Source organism: Cetorhinus maximus, chromosome 5 (assembly GCF_964194155.1).
Source record: "Cetorhinus maximus chromosome 5, sCetMax3.hap1.1, whole genome shotgun sequence".
Classification (NCBI taxonomy): Eukaryota; Metazoa; Chordata; class Chondrichthyes; order Lamniformes; family Cetorhinidae; genus Cetorhinus; species Cetorhinus maximus.
In genome coordinates this window covers 68,304,855-68,319,221 of record NC_135883.1, presented here as the reverse complement: position 1 = coordinate 68,319,221, position 14,367 = coordinate 68,304,855, and the positions used below count along the sequence as shown (strand labels likewise).

The window sequence follows — 14,367 nt, the reverse complement described above, 5'->3', positions numbered from 1 at the left end:
GCTGTAGCAACTCAGCTTGTCTCTCCGATCAGCCTTCTCTTTCAAGGAACATAGTTTCTCTGCTTTCAAAATTGCTGTACATTTTGTTAAATAACAGTAACTCATAATAACTATCCAGAGCCCTTCAAGATCTCTACATTTCTCCAGTTCTGGGCCCTGCACATCCCTGATTTTAAATGCCCTACTGATTGCTGGCTGTACCTTCAGCTGCCAAGTCTTAAGCTCTGGAATTCCCTCCCTAAAACCTCTCTCTTCTCTTTAAGCAGCATTACATTATTCTTTGTGATGTGAAGTGCCCTAGGATATTTTACTATGTTATGCTATATAAGTGCAAGTTGTTGTTGAATACAGTAAAGCTTTGGTCTTATTTAATAGAGTCTCAATTTGAGTTTTACACAGAGCAGAAGATAACCAGAATAATTTACACAATGACAGCGTAAACTGCACAGACTCACTCCAGTGCTTTATAAACAGGCATCTGAACTACAAAATTAGATTGTAGCCTTAAACTCACTCCAACCTATCAAGCTATTTTTTTTGTGATGTATGATATGGGTCGTTGAAGGGTTTTGATTAGTTTTTGATCCTGCATTGTTGTGCAAGTTGTTGCTGATATAAATCTAAAGTACAATATAAATTAAGAACAAAACCTATGACCTCAAAGTAAGCACCTAACCAGTCTGATCTAATTAATCACCTCCCTCTAACCTCATTTTGCCTGAATTTATAATTGGTATTGACTCCTTGTGCAGAATGATGTGAGAGATTGACTAGAACCAACTAATTAGAATCATTAAGTTCTTTGGAGATACTTTGTGCAATACTAACAACAACAACTTGGACTTATCTATCCCCTTTCACAGAGTAAAACATCCCAAGATGCTCAACAGGAGCGCTATCAGACACAACTGAGCTAAGGAGAAATTAGGATAGGCCGGAGCTTTGTTTAACTTCTAATGCAAAAGACTCCATTAGTACTGCACAGAGACTCAATCTGGACTATATGTTTAATTCCCTTGAGTTAGATTTGAACCCACAACATTCTGACAGGTTATTGAGAGCGGAGATGGAGCCAATGTAATGAGAAACTTCCTGGCTCAAGAGTGAAGTGATATTTTGACATTAAAATATTTGTGAAGCATGTATTTAGTCATACAGCAAAAATAAAAATAGCATAAGTTATGCAAATCAGGTTATATAGGCTAGGATAGCAGACAGTACATGCAGGAGGGAAATTCCCTGTGCCAAATCACAGTCTCAAGGCACATTGCTAAATATGAAACCAACAAATAGCCAGCAGTTAAGTGCATGCCATGCAACAGATTGGAGGGAACAGGGGTGGTGTGTGACATCCATAAAAACACCCAATCTTTGGGAAATTATTGGTTCGATGGAAGAGCTTGGGGCTAGCACAAATTGGAGGAGAGTGCTGATAATGTTCAGCTACTTTATGATTTGTGACGTTACATTATAAAGGGAGGTCTTGTGGCACAGTGGGTTGCATCCCTGCCTCTGAGCCAGAAGCTCTGGGTTCAAGTCCCACCACATGACTCGGTGGATTTGTAACTTGGCCAAACAGGTTGATTATCAACCTGCAAATCCTTCCAAAACACAGGCGGCCAGTAAGAGTAGGAAAGATTCTTGGTTAGCCATGTGATGGATAGAAAGTTGGAGCCTCTGCCATCACTGTCCATAGCCCCACACTACAACATGCATGTAAAAGTGAATGTTCCCACAGCAACTCAGACTACCTAAATAATCTGTAACATGCCACCACCACATCATGATGGCCAGGATTTTATGGCCCCTCCCGCCCAGTGGAATATTTCAGTCCCGCTGAACTGAATGAAGATTTAAATGGCTCACTGCACCCACCCGGGGGATTCACGCTGCAGTGGGGCTGTAAAATCTTGGCTAATGAATAACAGAGAAGAGCATACCATGGCATCTAACGCAAACCCACAATCTCTGCCACCTAGAAGGATAACAGCAGCAGGAGCATAGGGAACACCATCACTTCCAAATTCCCGTCCAAGTCACACACCATCCTGACTTGGAAATATATTGCAGTTACTTTATTGCTACTAAGTCAAAATCCTGGAACACTCTACTGACAGCGCCGTGGGAGCTCCTTCAACACATGGACAATGGGGGGTCCATGAGATAGGATAGGAGTGGGCAATAATTGCCAACAGTTTGCTCACAACATCCATATCACAGAATCACACAGTGCAGAAGAAGCCCTTCGGCCCATCGAGTCTGTACATGAGAAACACCTGACCTACCTACCTACTTTTTAAAGGATGTGAGGCAACCCACCTCCACCACCCTCCCAGGCAGCGCATTCCAGACCGTCACCACCCTCTGGGTAAAAAAGATTTTCCTCACATCCCCCCTAAACCTCCTGCCCCTCACCTTGAACTTATGTCCCCTCGTGACTGACCCTTCAACTAACTAACTAATATCCCCAAAATTAATCTTTTAAAAATCTGCCCCTATACCAAGAGAGCAAGGAAATTCCAACTTGGGTTTAAGATGAAACTCAACGGCACAATCTATGTCAAAAATTATGAGAATGGTTCCAGGGATGAGGGATTTCAGTTACATGGTGTCACGTAAGTATAATAATTCTCATAATATTATTGTGATTCATTGCAAAAGTAGGTTAATAGTGGGGTTTGGATAGTTTCTATGTGCGTGTGTGTATACGCGTGTGATTTAATTGAATTGGAGACAGGTGGTCTGGAGGCTTTGACTCATTAAAAGAAACTAGGGTTTGAAATGCTAAATACGTAAACATGGCTGAAGTTTTAGAATGTAAGATTAGGATTACACCAACTGAGTGTTCAACTCGCCGATTCCTAAGACTGTCATTGAGCAAAATATTTATTTTTCACTCGATCGGCTGCACGAGTTGATCAGCAATGATTTTAGCCGGCAAAACATAAACCGCTCGCTCCCACGAACTTTTGGCTCATGCTAGTTAGTCGATATTTGGAGGGTGGAGGGGGTTTAATGCACACAGTGTTGGGTGCATCGCCTGTACGACCACAGCTGACTAACAGGAAACTCCAGCCCTGAAGTGATCACATACATAACTAAAGTAAAGCAGCAGTCAATGAAGGGAAACATTGAGCACTGGACTCGTTTCGGCTATGGTTTAAACTTCAAACTTATATTTTAAAAAAATACATGAACGCAAAGCGATTCTGGAAAACAATCCAAAAAGTAAATTCCCCACAATTGATGCTGCAGAACAAAAAACACACAAAGCACGGATTGCAAGCTTACCGGGAGCTGAAAATGCCCAGGCCCCTAGCCGGTCATAACAGGACAAGAGGAACAGGGGGCATTTTCCAAGCAATGGAGGAGCTACAAACCACAGTGCAACGCTGTATCGAACATGTAGCCTTAAAAGGAACCCGATGTAGCAACTTCCAGCCGTTTGCTAGCAGCTTCCATAAAGGCCTGTGTGTGGCCAAACACCAGTACACGGCTGTGTCGCTCACTCAAACGCACAGTCCGGCTTCAACACACACAAAAATCTCTTGGATACAGAAAAAGAAAATGACTTACAGGATCCGGGTTGCGCTGCTTTTTGATGGCGCTCGTTCCTTTGTTTTTAGATATATCTTCTCTTAATGCAAAATTGAAGCTGCTTTTAAAAAATATGGATAAAAACACTGCATCCACACATTGGAGGACTGAATGGAGGGATCTCACTCAGCTAGCACTCGCTCTCAGCCCCACCGCATTGTACAAGCCGCTTTCCAAACAGGGCGCAGCAGCATTGTGGGAACCGCGGCCCATTCGACCCACAGCGGCCGCCCGCCTCCTGCTGGCCAGGCTGGTAACAGCAGTCTTACCGTAATTCACAACACACAGCTCGCCCGCCGTTATGCTTGGTTCCAACCCACATCTCCCTGCTCTGACGGGGAATTACATCGCATGGAGAGCAGAGAAGCAGGCACTCGGCCCGACGGGTCCACCCATGCTTCCTCCCACCTTACTTCATCTATTTACTATTAGCATATCCTTCTGATTCCTTTGTCCCTCATGTTACGTATCTCTTTGTAGAAAAAGGCCATTCGGCCCAGTATGTCCATGCGGCCCATCATGTCCATGCCAGCTGTCGGCAACAGCAACAAAGCTAGTCCCACTCCCGAGCCTTTTTCCCATGGCCCTACAAATACTTTCTCCAGATAATTATCCAATTCCCGTTTGAAAGACACAATTGAATTGGCCTCTACCACAGGCTCAGGCAGTACATTCTGGATCCTAACACAGGCTGCGTAAAAAGGTTTTCCTCATGTCGCTGCCGTTGGGTCTTTTGCCAGTCACTTTAACTCGGAGAGGCTGAGCGTCAACTCGCAGACGTTTCCTCCTACCTCTCCCTGGACCATGACCCCACCACAGAACATCAAGCCATTGTTTCCAGGACTGTCACTGACCTCATCTCCTCTGGAGATCTTCCTCCCACAGCTTCCAACTTGATAGTCGCCCAACCTCGGACGGCCCGCTTCTACCTCCTACCCAAAATCCACAAACAGAACTGTCCTGGCAGACCGATCGTGTCAGCCTGTTCCTGCCCCACGGAACTCATTTCTCGTTATCTTGACTCCCTTCTCCCTCCCCTTGTCCAGTCCCTTCCCACCTACATCCGTGATTCCTCTGACACCTTACGTCACATCAACAATTTCCAGTTCCCTGGCCCCAACCGCTTCCTCTTCACCATGGATGTCCAATCCCTCTACACCTCCATCCCCCACCAAGATGGTCTGAGGGCCCTTAGCTTCTTCCTTGAACAGAGGCCCCAACAATCCCCATCCACCACTACTCTCCTCCGTCTGGCTGAACTTGTTCTCACACTGGACAATTTCTCCTTTAACTCCTCTCACTTCCTCCAAATAAAAGGTGTGGCTATGGGTACCCGCATGGGCCCCAGCTATGCCTGTCTCTTTATGGGGTATGTGGAACATTCCTTGTTCCAGTCCTACTCCGGCCCCCTCCCACAACTCTTTCTCCGGTACATCGATGATTACTTCGGTGCTGCTTCATGCTCTCGTCGGGACCTGGAAAAATTTATTAATTTTGCTTCCAATCTCCACCCCTCCATCATTTTCACATGGTCCATCTCTGACACTTCTCTTCCCTTCCTTGACCTCTCTGTCTCAATTTCTGATGATAGACTGTCCACCAATATCCATTACAAGCCTACCGACTCCCACAGCTACCTCGACTACAGCTCCTCACACCCCGCTTCCTGTAAAGACTCCATCCCATTCTCTCAGTTCCTTCGCCTCCGTCGCATCTGTTCTGATGACGCTACCTTCAAAAACAGCTCCTCTGACATGTCTTCCTTCTTCCTTAACCGAGGTTTTCCATCCACGGTCGTTGACAGGGCCCTCAACCGTGTCCGGCCCATATCCCGCGCATCCTCCCTCACGCCTTCTCCTCCTTCCCAGAAACATGATAGGGTCCCCCTTGTCCTCACTTATCACCCCACCAGCCTCCGCATTCAAAGGATCATCCTCCGCCATTTCCGCCAACTCCAGCATGATGCCACCACCAAACACATCTTCCCTTCACCCCCCCTTGACGGCATTCCATAGGGATCGTTCCCTCCGGGACAACCTGGTCCACTCCTCCATCACCCCCTACTCCTCAACCCCCACTTATGGCACCTCCCCATGCCCACGCAGAAGATGCAACACCTGCCCCTTCACTTCCTCTCTCCTCACCGTCCAAGGGCCCAAACACTCCTTTCAAGTGAAGCAGCATTTCACTTGCATTTCCCCTAACTTAGTCTACTGCATTCGTTGCTCCCAATGCGGCCTCCTCTACATTGGAGAGACCAAACGCAAACTGGGCGACCGTTTTGCGGAACACCTGCGGTCTGTCCGCAAGAAAGACCCAAACCTCCCTGTCGCTTGCCATTTTAACACTCCACCTTGTTCTCTTGCCAACATGTCTGTCCTTGGCTTGCTGCATTGTTCCAGTGAAGCCCAACGCAAACTGGAGGAACAGCACCTCATCTTCCGACTAGGCACTTTACAGCCCTCTGGGCTGAATATTGAATTCAACAACTTTAGATCTTAAACTCCCCCTCCCCCCATCCCCACCCCGTTTCTTTTTCCACCCCCACCCGCTTTTTTTTCAATAATTTATATAGATTCTTCTTTCCCCACCTATTTCCATTATTTTTAAATCTAAAACTAAAACCTTTAGTCTTTCCACCCCACCCCCACTAGAGCTGTACTTTGAATATCCTGTTTTCCATTCTTAATTAGCACTTTTCTCAGACAAAGACCACCACCTTCAACACCTCTTTGACCCTTTTGTCTGTGACATCCTTTGATTATCTGCTCACACCACACCCTCAATGTGTCTCTTCCCCCCCCCCCACCCCCCCCACCCACTTTAAACCAATTTATATTTCTCCCTTGCTGAAACTATGCTGCAGTTCTGCCGAAGGGCCATGAGGGCTCGAAACGTTAACTGATTTCTTCTCCGCCGATGCTGCCAGACTTGCTGAGTTTTTCCAGGTAATTCTGTTTTTGTTTTACTTTAACTCGGTCCTCTGGTTCTCGACCCTTCCACCAATGGGAATAGTTTCTCCCTATCTACTCTGTTCAGGCCCTTCGTGATTCTGAACACTGACGTGTGTCTGATTATGCTCCTGTGAAGTGCTTTGGAATGTTTTATTGCATTAAAGACACTATATAAAGAAACATTTGTTATGTGCATATCCAGCTTCCCCTTAAATACCTCCATGATATTCACCTCAACCACCCCCTGTGGTAGCAAGTTCCACATTCTCACCACCCTCTGGGTAAAGATATTTCTCTTGAATTCTCCATTGGATTTATTAGTGATGATCTTATATTTATGGCAAAAACAGAATTACCTGGAAAAACTCAGCAGGTCTGGCAGCATCGGTGGAGAAGAAATCAGTTAACGTTTCGAGTCTTCATGACCCTTCGGCAGAACTAAGTATAGTTAGGAGAAAGATGAAATATAAGCTGGTCTAAGGTGGGGGGGGGGGGGGGGGGGGGGGGGCGGGGGGAGAGAGAAGTTGAGGGTGTGGTGATTGTGGAGATAAGCAAGCAGTGATAGGAGCAGATAATCAAAAGATGTCACAGACAAAAGGATCAAAGAGGTGTTGAAGGTGATGATATTGTCTAAGAAAAGTGCTAATTAAGAATGGAAGACAGGATACTCAAGGTACAGCTCTAGTGGGGGTGGGGTGGAAAGACTAACAAAGTTTTAGTTTTAGATTTAAAAATAATGGAAATAGGTGGGAAAAGAAGAATCTATATAAATTATTGAAAAAAAATTGAAAAAAATTATTTCCATCTATTTCCATTATTTTTAAATCTAAAACTAAAACTTTGTTAGTCTTTCCACCCCACCCCCACTAGAGCTGTACCTTGAGTATCCTGTCTTCCATTCTTAATTAGCACTTTTCTTAGACAATATCACCACCTTCAACACCTCTTTGATCCTTTTGTCTGTGACATCTTTTGATTATCTGCTCCTATCACTGCTTGCTTATCTCCACAATCACCACACCCTCAACTTCTCTCTCCCCCCGCCCCCCCCACCTTAGACCAGCTTATATTTCATCTTTCTCCTAACTATACTCAGTTCTGCCGAAGGGTCATGAAGACTCGAAACGTTAACTGATTTCTTCTCCACCGATGCTGCCAGACTTGCTGAGTTTTTCCAGGTAATTCTGTTTTTGTTTTGGATTTCCAGCATCCGCAGTAGCTTTTAGCTTTTTGTCTTTATATTTATGGCCCCTAGTTTTGGGATTCTGCACAGAACTTCTTCCCCACATCTACCCTATCAAACCAGTCGATAATTTTAAAGTCCTCTATTCTGGCTGATCTTGTAAGTTTAATTCTCTATACGTGCTGGAAGGTGGGACTGATACAGAAACTGATAGACAAGCTTAATAGTCAGGGGTGTCAGTGGAACAAAAGAAAGACTTGCATTTATATAGCACCTTTCACAACCTCATCATGTCTCCAAGTGCTTTACAGCCAATTAAGGTCTTTTTGAAGTTACTGTTGTACTCCCAACATGCTGGAAGCAGGGTGGGAATGGGTTTGGACGGTCTGGTAGCATGATGGAAACCCATACGTTTCAGTTTTCCTGTTTGCTGTGGAGTTTTAACTGCAAAGCAGTGACTTTAGATCCATGACAGCTTTTCCACCCAGATGTCAACCTGATTGACAGGTTTGGCTCCCAGTTGGGTAAGGAACAATCCAGGGGAGGTTGCAGGACCAAGGTAGGTCTGATCCTTAATTCAGAGAGGCGTTCAATCAGGGGGAATCAATCCCCAACCTCCAGTTGTTGGGGGTGGTCTGATATCCGATCCCAGGGATGGCAGCGGGGCATGGTGAGTTGTATGGGTCTGATGATGGGGGAACCTAGAAGGACTGAAGGAAGCACTGCCACTCCTCATAAACTAGGTGGACTGCTGTGAAGGTATTTATCTTCTCTCTAGGGCTAACCTCACCTTGCTGCAGCTGCTGGGTTTCTAGAGGCCTGGGAAACCTAGCCAGCCACAGTAAGGTCAGAAGCATCCAGTCCCGTCCACTTCCTGAAGTGCTTAGAAATTTTGCCCATTTACCCCTCCACCTGCACCCAATCCCACCCGCTCAGCCTTGTTAAAATTCCTCCTAGTGTCTGTATTGCATGGAGTCACCAAATGGAGTTCAATGAGTACAATACTACACAAAATTATTGCTTCTTATAATAATAAAAGCTTCATTTCTGTCACATTCCCTTTCCTGGCTGCACTTTACCGAGGTAGCTATATGGAATTAGCTTACAGATCAGCCATGATCTGATTGAATGGTGGCAGAACAGGCTCGAGGGGTTAAATGGTCCACTCCCTGTTCCTATGTTCCAATCAAGTTTTGCTTGTCCAGGCATTCAACCATTACATTCCCTAAAAATAATTTTGAAGATATTTGCTAAAACTGACTGGTCCATTGTATGCAATCATTTGTTTTAAATAATACTAGCTTGATATTCTATGATGCTACTGTCAGAGAAAGACAAAATCAGCTGCCTCTTTGCTTGTTTCATACATTGTTTGTTTTCTTTTCCTTTCCTGGGGTGTGGCTGTCACTGGCAAGGCTAACATTTATTGCCCATTCCTAATCACCTTTGACAAAATGGTGATGAACTTCCTTCTTGAACCACTGCAGTCTGTGGGCTGTAAGAACACCCACAGGGCTGTTAGGGAGGAAGTTCCAGTATTTTGACCCAGCAACAATAAAGGAATAATGATATATTTACAAGTCAAGAATGTGTGTGACTTGGAGGGGAACTTGCAGGTGGTGGTGTTTTGATGTGCCTTCTCCTTTGACCTTCTAGGTGACAGAGGTTGTGGGTTTGGTGGTTGCTGTTGAAGAAGCCTTGCCTATTGCCACAGTGCCTCTTCTAAATGGTACACACTGAAACCACGGTATGCCAATGGTAGACGGAATGAATGTTTAAGATGGTGGGTGCTAATCATCTGGGCTGCTTTGTCTTGAATGATGTCAAGTGTTCTTAAGTGTTATTGGAGCTGCACTCATCCAGGCAAGTGGGGAGTACCCTATTACACTCCTGACTTGTGCCTTGTAGATTGTGGACAGGCTTTGAAGGGGTGAGTTAGTCACTGCAGAAGATCCACCCTCTGACCTGTGTTGTAGTCTCAGTATTGATGTGGCTGATCCAGTTAAGTTTCTGCTCAATGGTGACTCGCAGGACATTGATGGTGGAAGATTCAGTGATGGTAATGCCATTGAACGTCAAGGGGAGATGATGAAAATTATCTCTTGATGGAGATGGTCATTGCCTGGTACTTCTGTGGCACAAGTGTGACTCACCACTTATCAGCCCAAATCAGAATGTTGCCCAAGTCTCGCTGCATGCAGTCACAGACTGCTTCAGTAGCTGAGGAGCTGAAAATGGTACTGAACATTGTGCAATCATCAGTGAACATCCCCACTCCTGACCTTATGGAGGGAAGGTCAATGATGAAGCAGTGAAGATGATTGGATCTAGGACATTGCTCTGAAATATTCTTGTCTAAATCCTCTGTCTGGCTGATCACAAACCTGATATCAGGAAAACAGAAAGCAAAATATACTCTTACTATAGGGACACTATTCATTTGGATTTTAAGCACCGATTTCCATTGGACAGAGAAATCTCCACACTGAGGATACCCTTCATAGTGTTGTGTGGCGCTACCACCATGATAAATGGGATAGATTTCGAACAAATCCAGCGACCATGGGCATCCATGAGGCGCTGTGGGCCATCAGCAGCAGCAGAGTTGTACTCAACCACAATCTGTAACCTCATGGCCCAGCATATCCCCCACTCTACCATTATCATCAAGCCAGGGGATCAACCCTGGTTCAATGAAGAGTACAGGAGGGCATGCCAAGAGCAGCACCAGGCATACCTAAAAATGAGGTGTCAACCTGGTGAAGCTATAACACAGGACTACTTGCATGCCAAACAGCATAAGCAGCAAGTGATAGACAGAGCTAAGTGATTCTACAACCAATGGATCAGATCTAAGCTCTGCAGTCCTCGCCCCAGCATGGTTCGGGTGTAAATTGTCCCAACAGTACAGCCCCCACTTTCCCCAGTACTGATGCCAGTGCCTCACAAACCGGAACCCACTTCTCCCACACCAGTCTTTCAGCCACATATTCACTCTCTAATCTTATTTGTCCTAAGCCAATTTGTATGTGGCTCGGGTAATAATCCAGAGATTATTTGAGGTTCTGCTTCTTAATTTGGTACCTAGCTCCCCATACTGCCTTTGCAGAACCTCTTTCCTAGTTCTACCTATATCATTGGTATCTACATGGACCACAGCAACTGGATCCACCCTCTCCCACTGCAAGTTCCTCTCCAGCCTTGAGCAGATGTCCCGAACTCTGGCACCGGGCAGGCAACATAGCCATCTGGACTCTCGCTCTTTGCTGCAGAAAACAGTGTCAATCCCCCTCACTATATTATCCCCTCCTACCACTACATTTCTTTTCGCTCCTCCTACTTGAACAGCTTCCTGTACCCCTGATACGCCACAATTCACATGGAGTGAATCGAATTGGCTGAAGACTGGCATCTGCTGGGGACCTCCAGAGGAGGCCGAGTTGGATCATCCACTCAGCACTTCTGGCTGAAGATTGTAGCAAATACTTCAGCCTTATCTTTTGCATTGATGTGCTGGGCTCCCCCATCACTGAGGATGGGGATATTTGTGCAGCGTCCTCCTCCAGTGAGTTGTTTAATTATCCACCACCATTCACAATTGGATGTGTCAGAATTGCCAGAAATCGCATAACTAGGGAAATAGAGATGGCTTTTAACTAAACAAGAGGGGTGAGGGATCAGGCTTGGGTAGAGGTAGCAATTCAAGGCATAGGGTCAAGACAGGAGAGCAAAATAGTGATATGAGAAATGAGGGTCAGAGAATGGCAGGAAGGGACAGAGAGAAAAAGCCTAAGAATACATCAACAGTCAAGTCTAAATGTTACAAAGGTAACAAAAAGACAAAACTGAAGGCTCTCTATCTGAATGCTCATAGCATTCATAATAAAGTAAATGAATTGATGGCCTACATTGAAGTAAATAAATATGATCTGATAGCAATTAAAGAAACATGGCTGCAGGATGACAAAGATTGGGTCCTTAATATTGAGGGGTACATGACATTCAAGAAGAATAGGAAGCTAGGTAAAGGTGGAGGGGTGCACTGTTAATCAAAGAGGGAATAGGTGCAATTGTTAGAAATGACCTTGCTTCAGGAGATCAGGATGTAGAAATGGTTTGAGTGGAGATGAGGAATAGTAGGGGAATAAAGTCATTCGTGGAAGTGGTCTACAGATCCCCTAACAGTAGCCACAGTGTAGGACAAAGTATTCAAGAGAAAATATTGTGTGCGACGACAATATGATTGAATTTTACATTGAGTTTGAGAGGGAGAAGAGTGGGTCTAAGACTAGTATCTTAAAGTTAAATAAGGGCAACTATGTGGGGATGAAAGCTGAGCTAGCTGAAGTGAACTGGGAAACTAGGCTAGAGGATAGATCAATAGAGAAGCAGTGGCAGACATTTAAGGGGATATTTCAGAGTATTCAGAATAAGTACATTCCTACTGTAAAAGAAAAATTATAAGAGGAGGACCCAACATCCGTGGTTTACTAAAGAAGTTAAGGAAAGCACCAAACTTAATGAAAAAGCATACAACTCTGCAAAAATGAGTGGTAGGATAGATGATTGGATAGAACATAAAGAAAGAATGGCAGAGAATGACTAAAAGGTTAATCAGGAGAAAGAAATTAGAGTATGAGAGGAAGCTAGCTAGAAATGTAAAAATGGATAGCAAGAGTTTCTACAGGGTATTTAAAAAGGAAAAGAGTGAGTATGGTGAGTGTTGGTCCTCCAGAGAGTGACAGTGGGGAGTTACTAGTAGATAATAAGGAAATGGTGGAAGGGATGAACAAATATTTTGCTTCTGTGTTCACTATAGAGGATACAAAAAACATTCCAGTATAAGCTGCAAATCAGGAGGTGAATGGGAGAAAGGAACTTGGTGAAATTGAAATCACTAGAGAAACGGTACTGGGCAAATTTATGGAGCTGTGGGCTGGCAAGTCTCCGGGTCCCGATGGACTACATCCTAGGGACTTAAAAGAGGTGGCTAATGAGGTAGCTGATGTGCTGGTATTAATTTTCCAAAATTCAATAGATTCTGGAAAGGTTCCATCAGATTGGAAAGTAGCAAATATAACCCCTCTATTCAAGAAAGGAGAGAGGCAGAAAACAGGAAACTATAGGTCAGTTAGCTTGACATCTGTCATGGGGAAGTTATTAGAATCAATCATTAAGGAGACAATAGCTGGACACTTCGAAGAGCTCAAGACAATCGGGAAGAGTCAGCATGGTTTTGTGAAAGGAAAATCGTGTTTAACGAATTTATTGGAGTTTTTTGAAGGAGTAGAATGTGCAGTGGATCAAAGGGGAGCCTGTAGATGTACTGTACTTGGATTTCCAGAAGGCATTTGATAAGGTGCCACATCAAAGATTATTACGGAAAATAAAAGCTCATGGTGTAAGGGGTAACATATTAGCATGGATAGAAGATTAGCTGGCTGGCAGAAAGCAGAGAGTATGCATAAATGGGTCTTTTTTGGATCGGCTGGATGTGACAAGTGGAGTCCCACAGGGGTCTGTACTGGGGCCTCAACTTTTTACGGTTTACATCAATGACTTAGATGAAGGGAGTGAAGACATGGCAGCTAAATTTCCAGATGACACAAAGATAGGTAGGAAAGTATATTGTGAAGAGGACATGAGGAGGTTGCAGATGGACAAAAATAGGTTGAGTCAGTGGGCAAAGATCTGGCAAATGGAGTTTAATGAGGGAAAATGTGAAGTTGTTCACTTTGGCAGGAAGAACAAAAAAGCAGAGTATTACTTAAATGGAGAATGGCTGCATAATTCTGAGGTGTAGAGGGACCTAAGTGTTCTAGTACATGAGTCACAAAAAGTTAGTCTGCAGGTACAGCAAGTAATTAAGAAGGCTAATGGAATGCTATCCTTTATTACAAGAGGCATTGAACTTAAAAGTAAGTATGTTATGCTTCGGTTATACAGGGCATTTGTGAGACCCGCACCTCAAACACTGTGTGCCGTTTTGGTCTCCTTATTTAAGGAAGGATGTAAATGCATTGTAGGCAATTCAAAGGAGGTTTACTAGATTGATACCGGGAATGAGCGGGTTGTCTTACGTGGAAAGGTTAGACAGACCGGGCTTGTTTCCACTGGAGTTTAGAATAGTGAGCGGTGATTTGATTGAAGTATACAAGATCCTGAATGGCCTTGACAAGGTAGATGTCGAAAGGATGTTTCCTCTTCTGGGTGAGTCCAGAATAGGGGGCACTGTTTTAAAATGAGGGGTTGCCCTTTTAGGACAGAGATGAGGAGAATTTTTTTCTCTCAGAGGGTTGTGCAATTTTGGAATTCTCTGCCTCAGAAGGTGGTGGAGGTGGGGTCATTGAATACTTTTAAGGCACAGCTAGATAGATTCTTGTTAGGCTAGGGAATCAAAGGTTATCGGGGTTAGATGGGAAAGCGGAAATTGAAACAGAAGAAGATCAGCCATGATCTTATTGAATGGTGGAGCAGGCTCAAGGGGCCAAGTAGTCTACTCCTGTTCCTATTTCTTATGTTCTTATATCAAGAAAAGGCTGAAAGCACTGGAAACTGCAAAGGCTATGGACCCTGACAATATTCTGGCAATAGTACTGAAGACTTGTGCTCCAGAACTTGCCGCGCCCCTAG

The 14,367-nt window shown here is 44.5% G+C and overlaps 1 protein-coding gene across 1 annotated transcript in view; it reads right to left on the bottom strand.

The window, feature by feature from the left end:
• Positions 1-3,770, bottom strand: part of extl3 (exostosin-like glycosyltransferase 3) — an 85,257-nt gene extending 81,487 nt beyond the window's left edge. The window contains exon 1 of the mRNA XM_078541956.1: positions 3,577-3,770. The gene's annotated coding sequence lies outside the window, so the exon portion shown is untranslated. The remainder of the gene's footprint in view (positions 1-3,576) is intronic.
• Between the last annotated feature and the right edge of the window lie 10,597 nt (positions 3,771-14,367).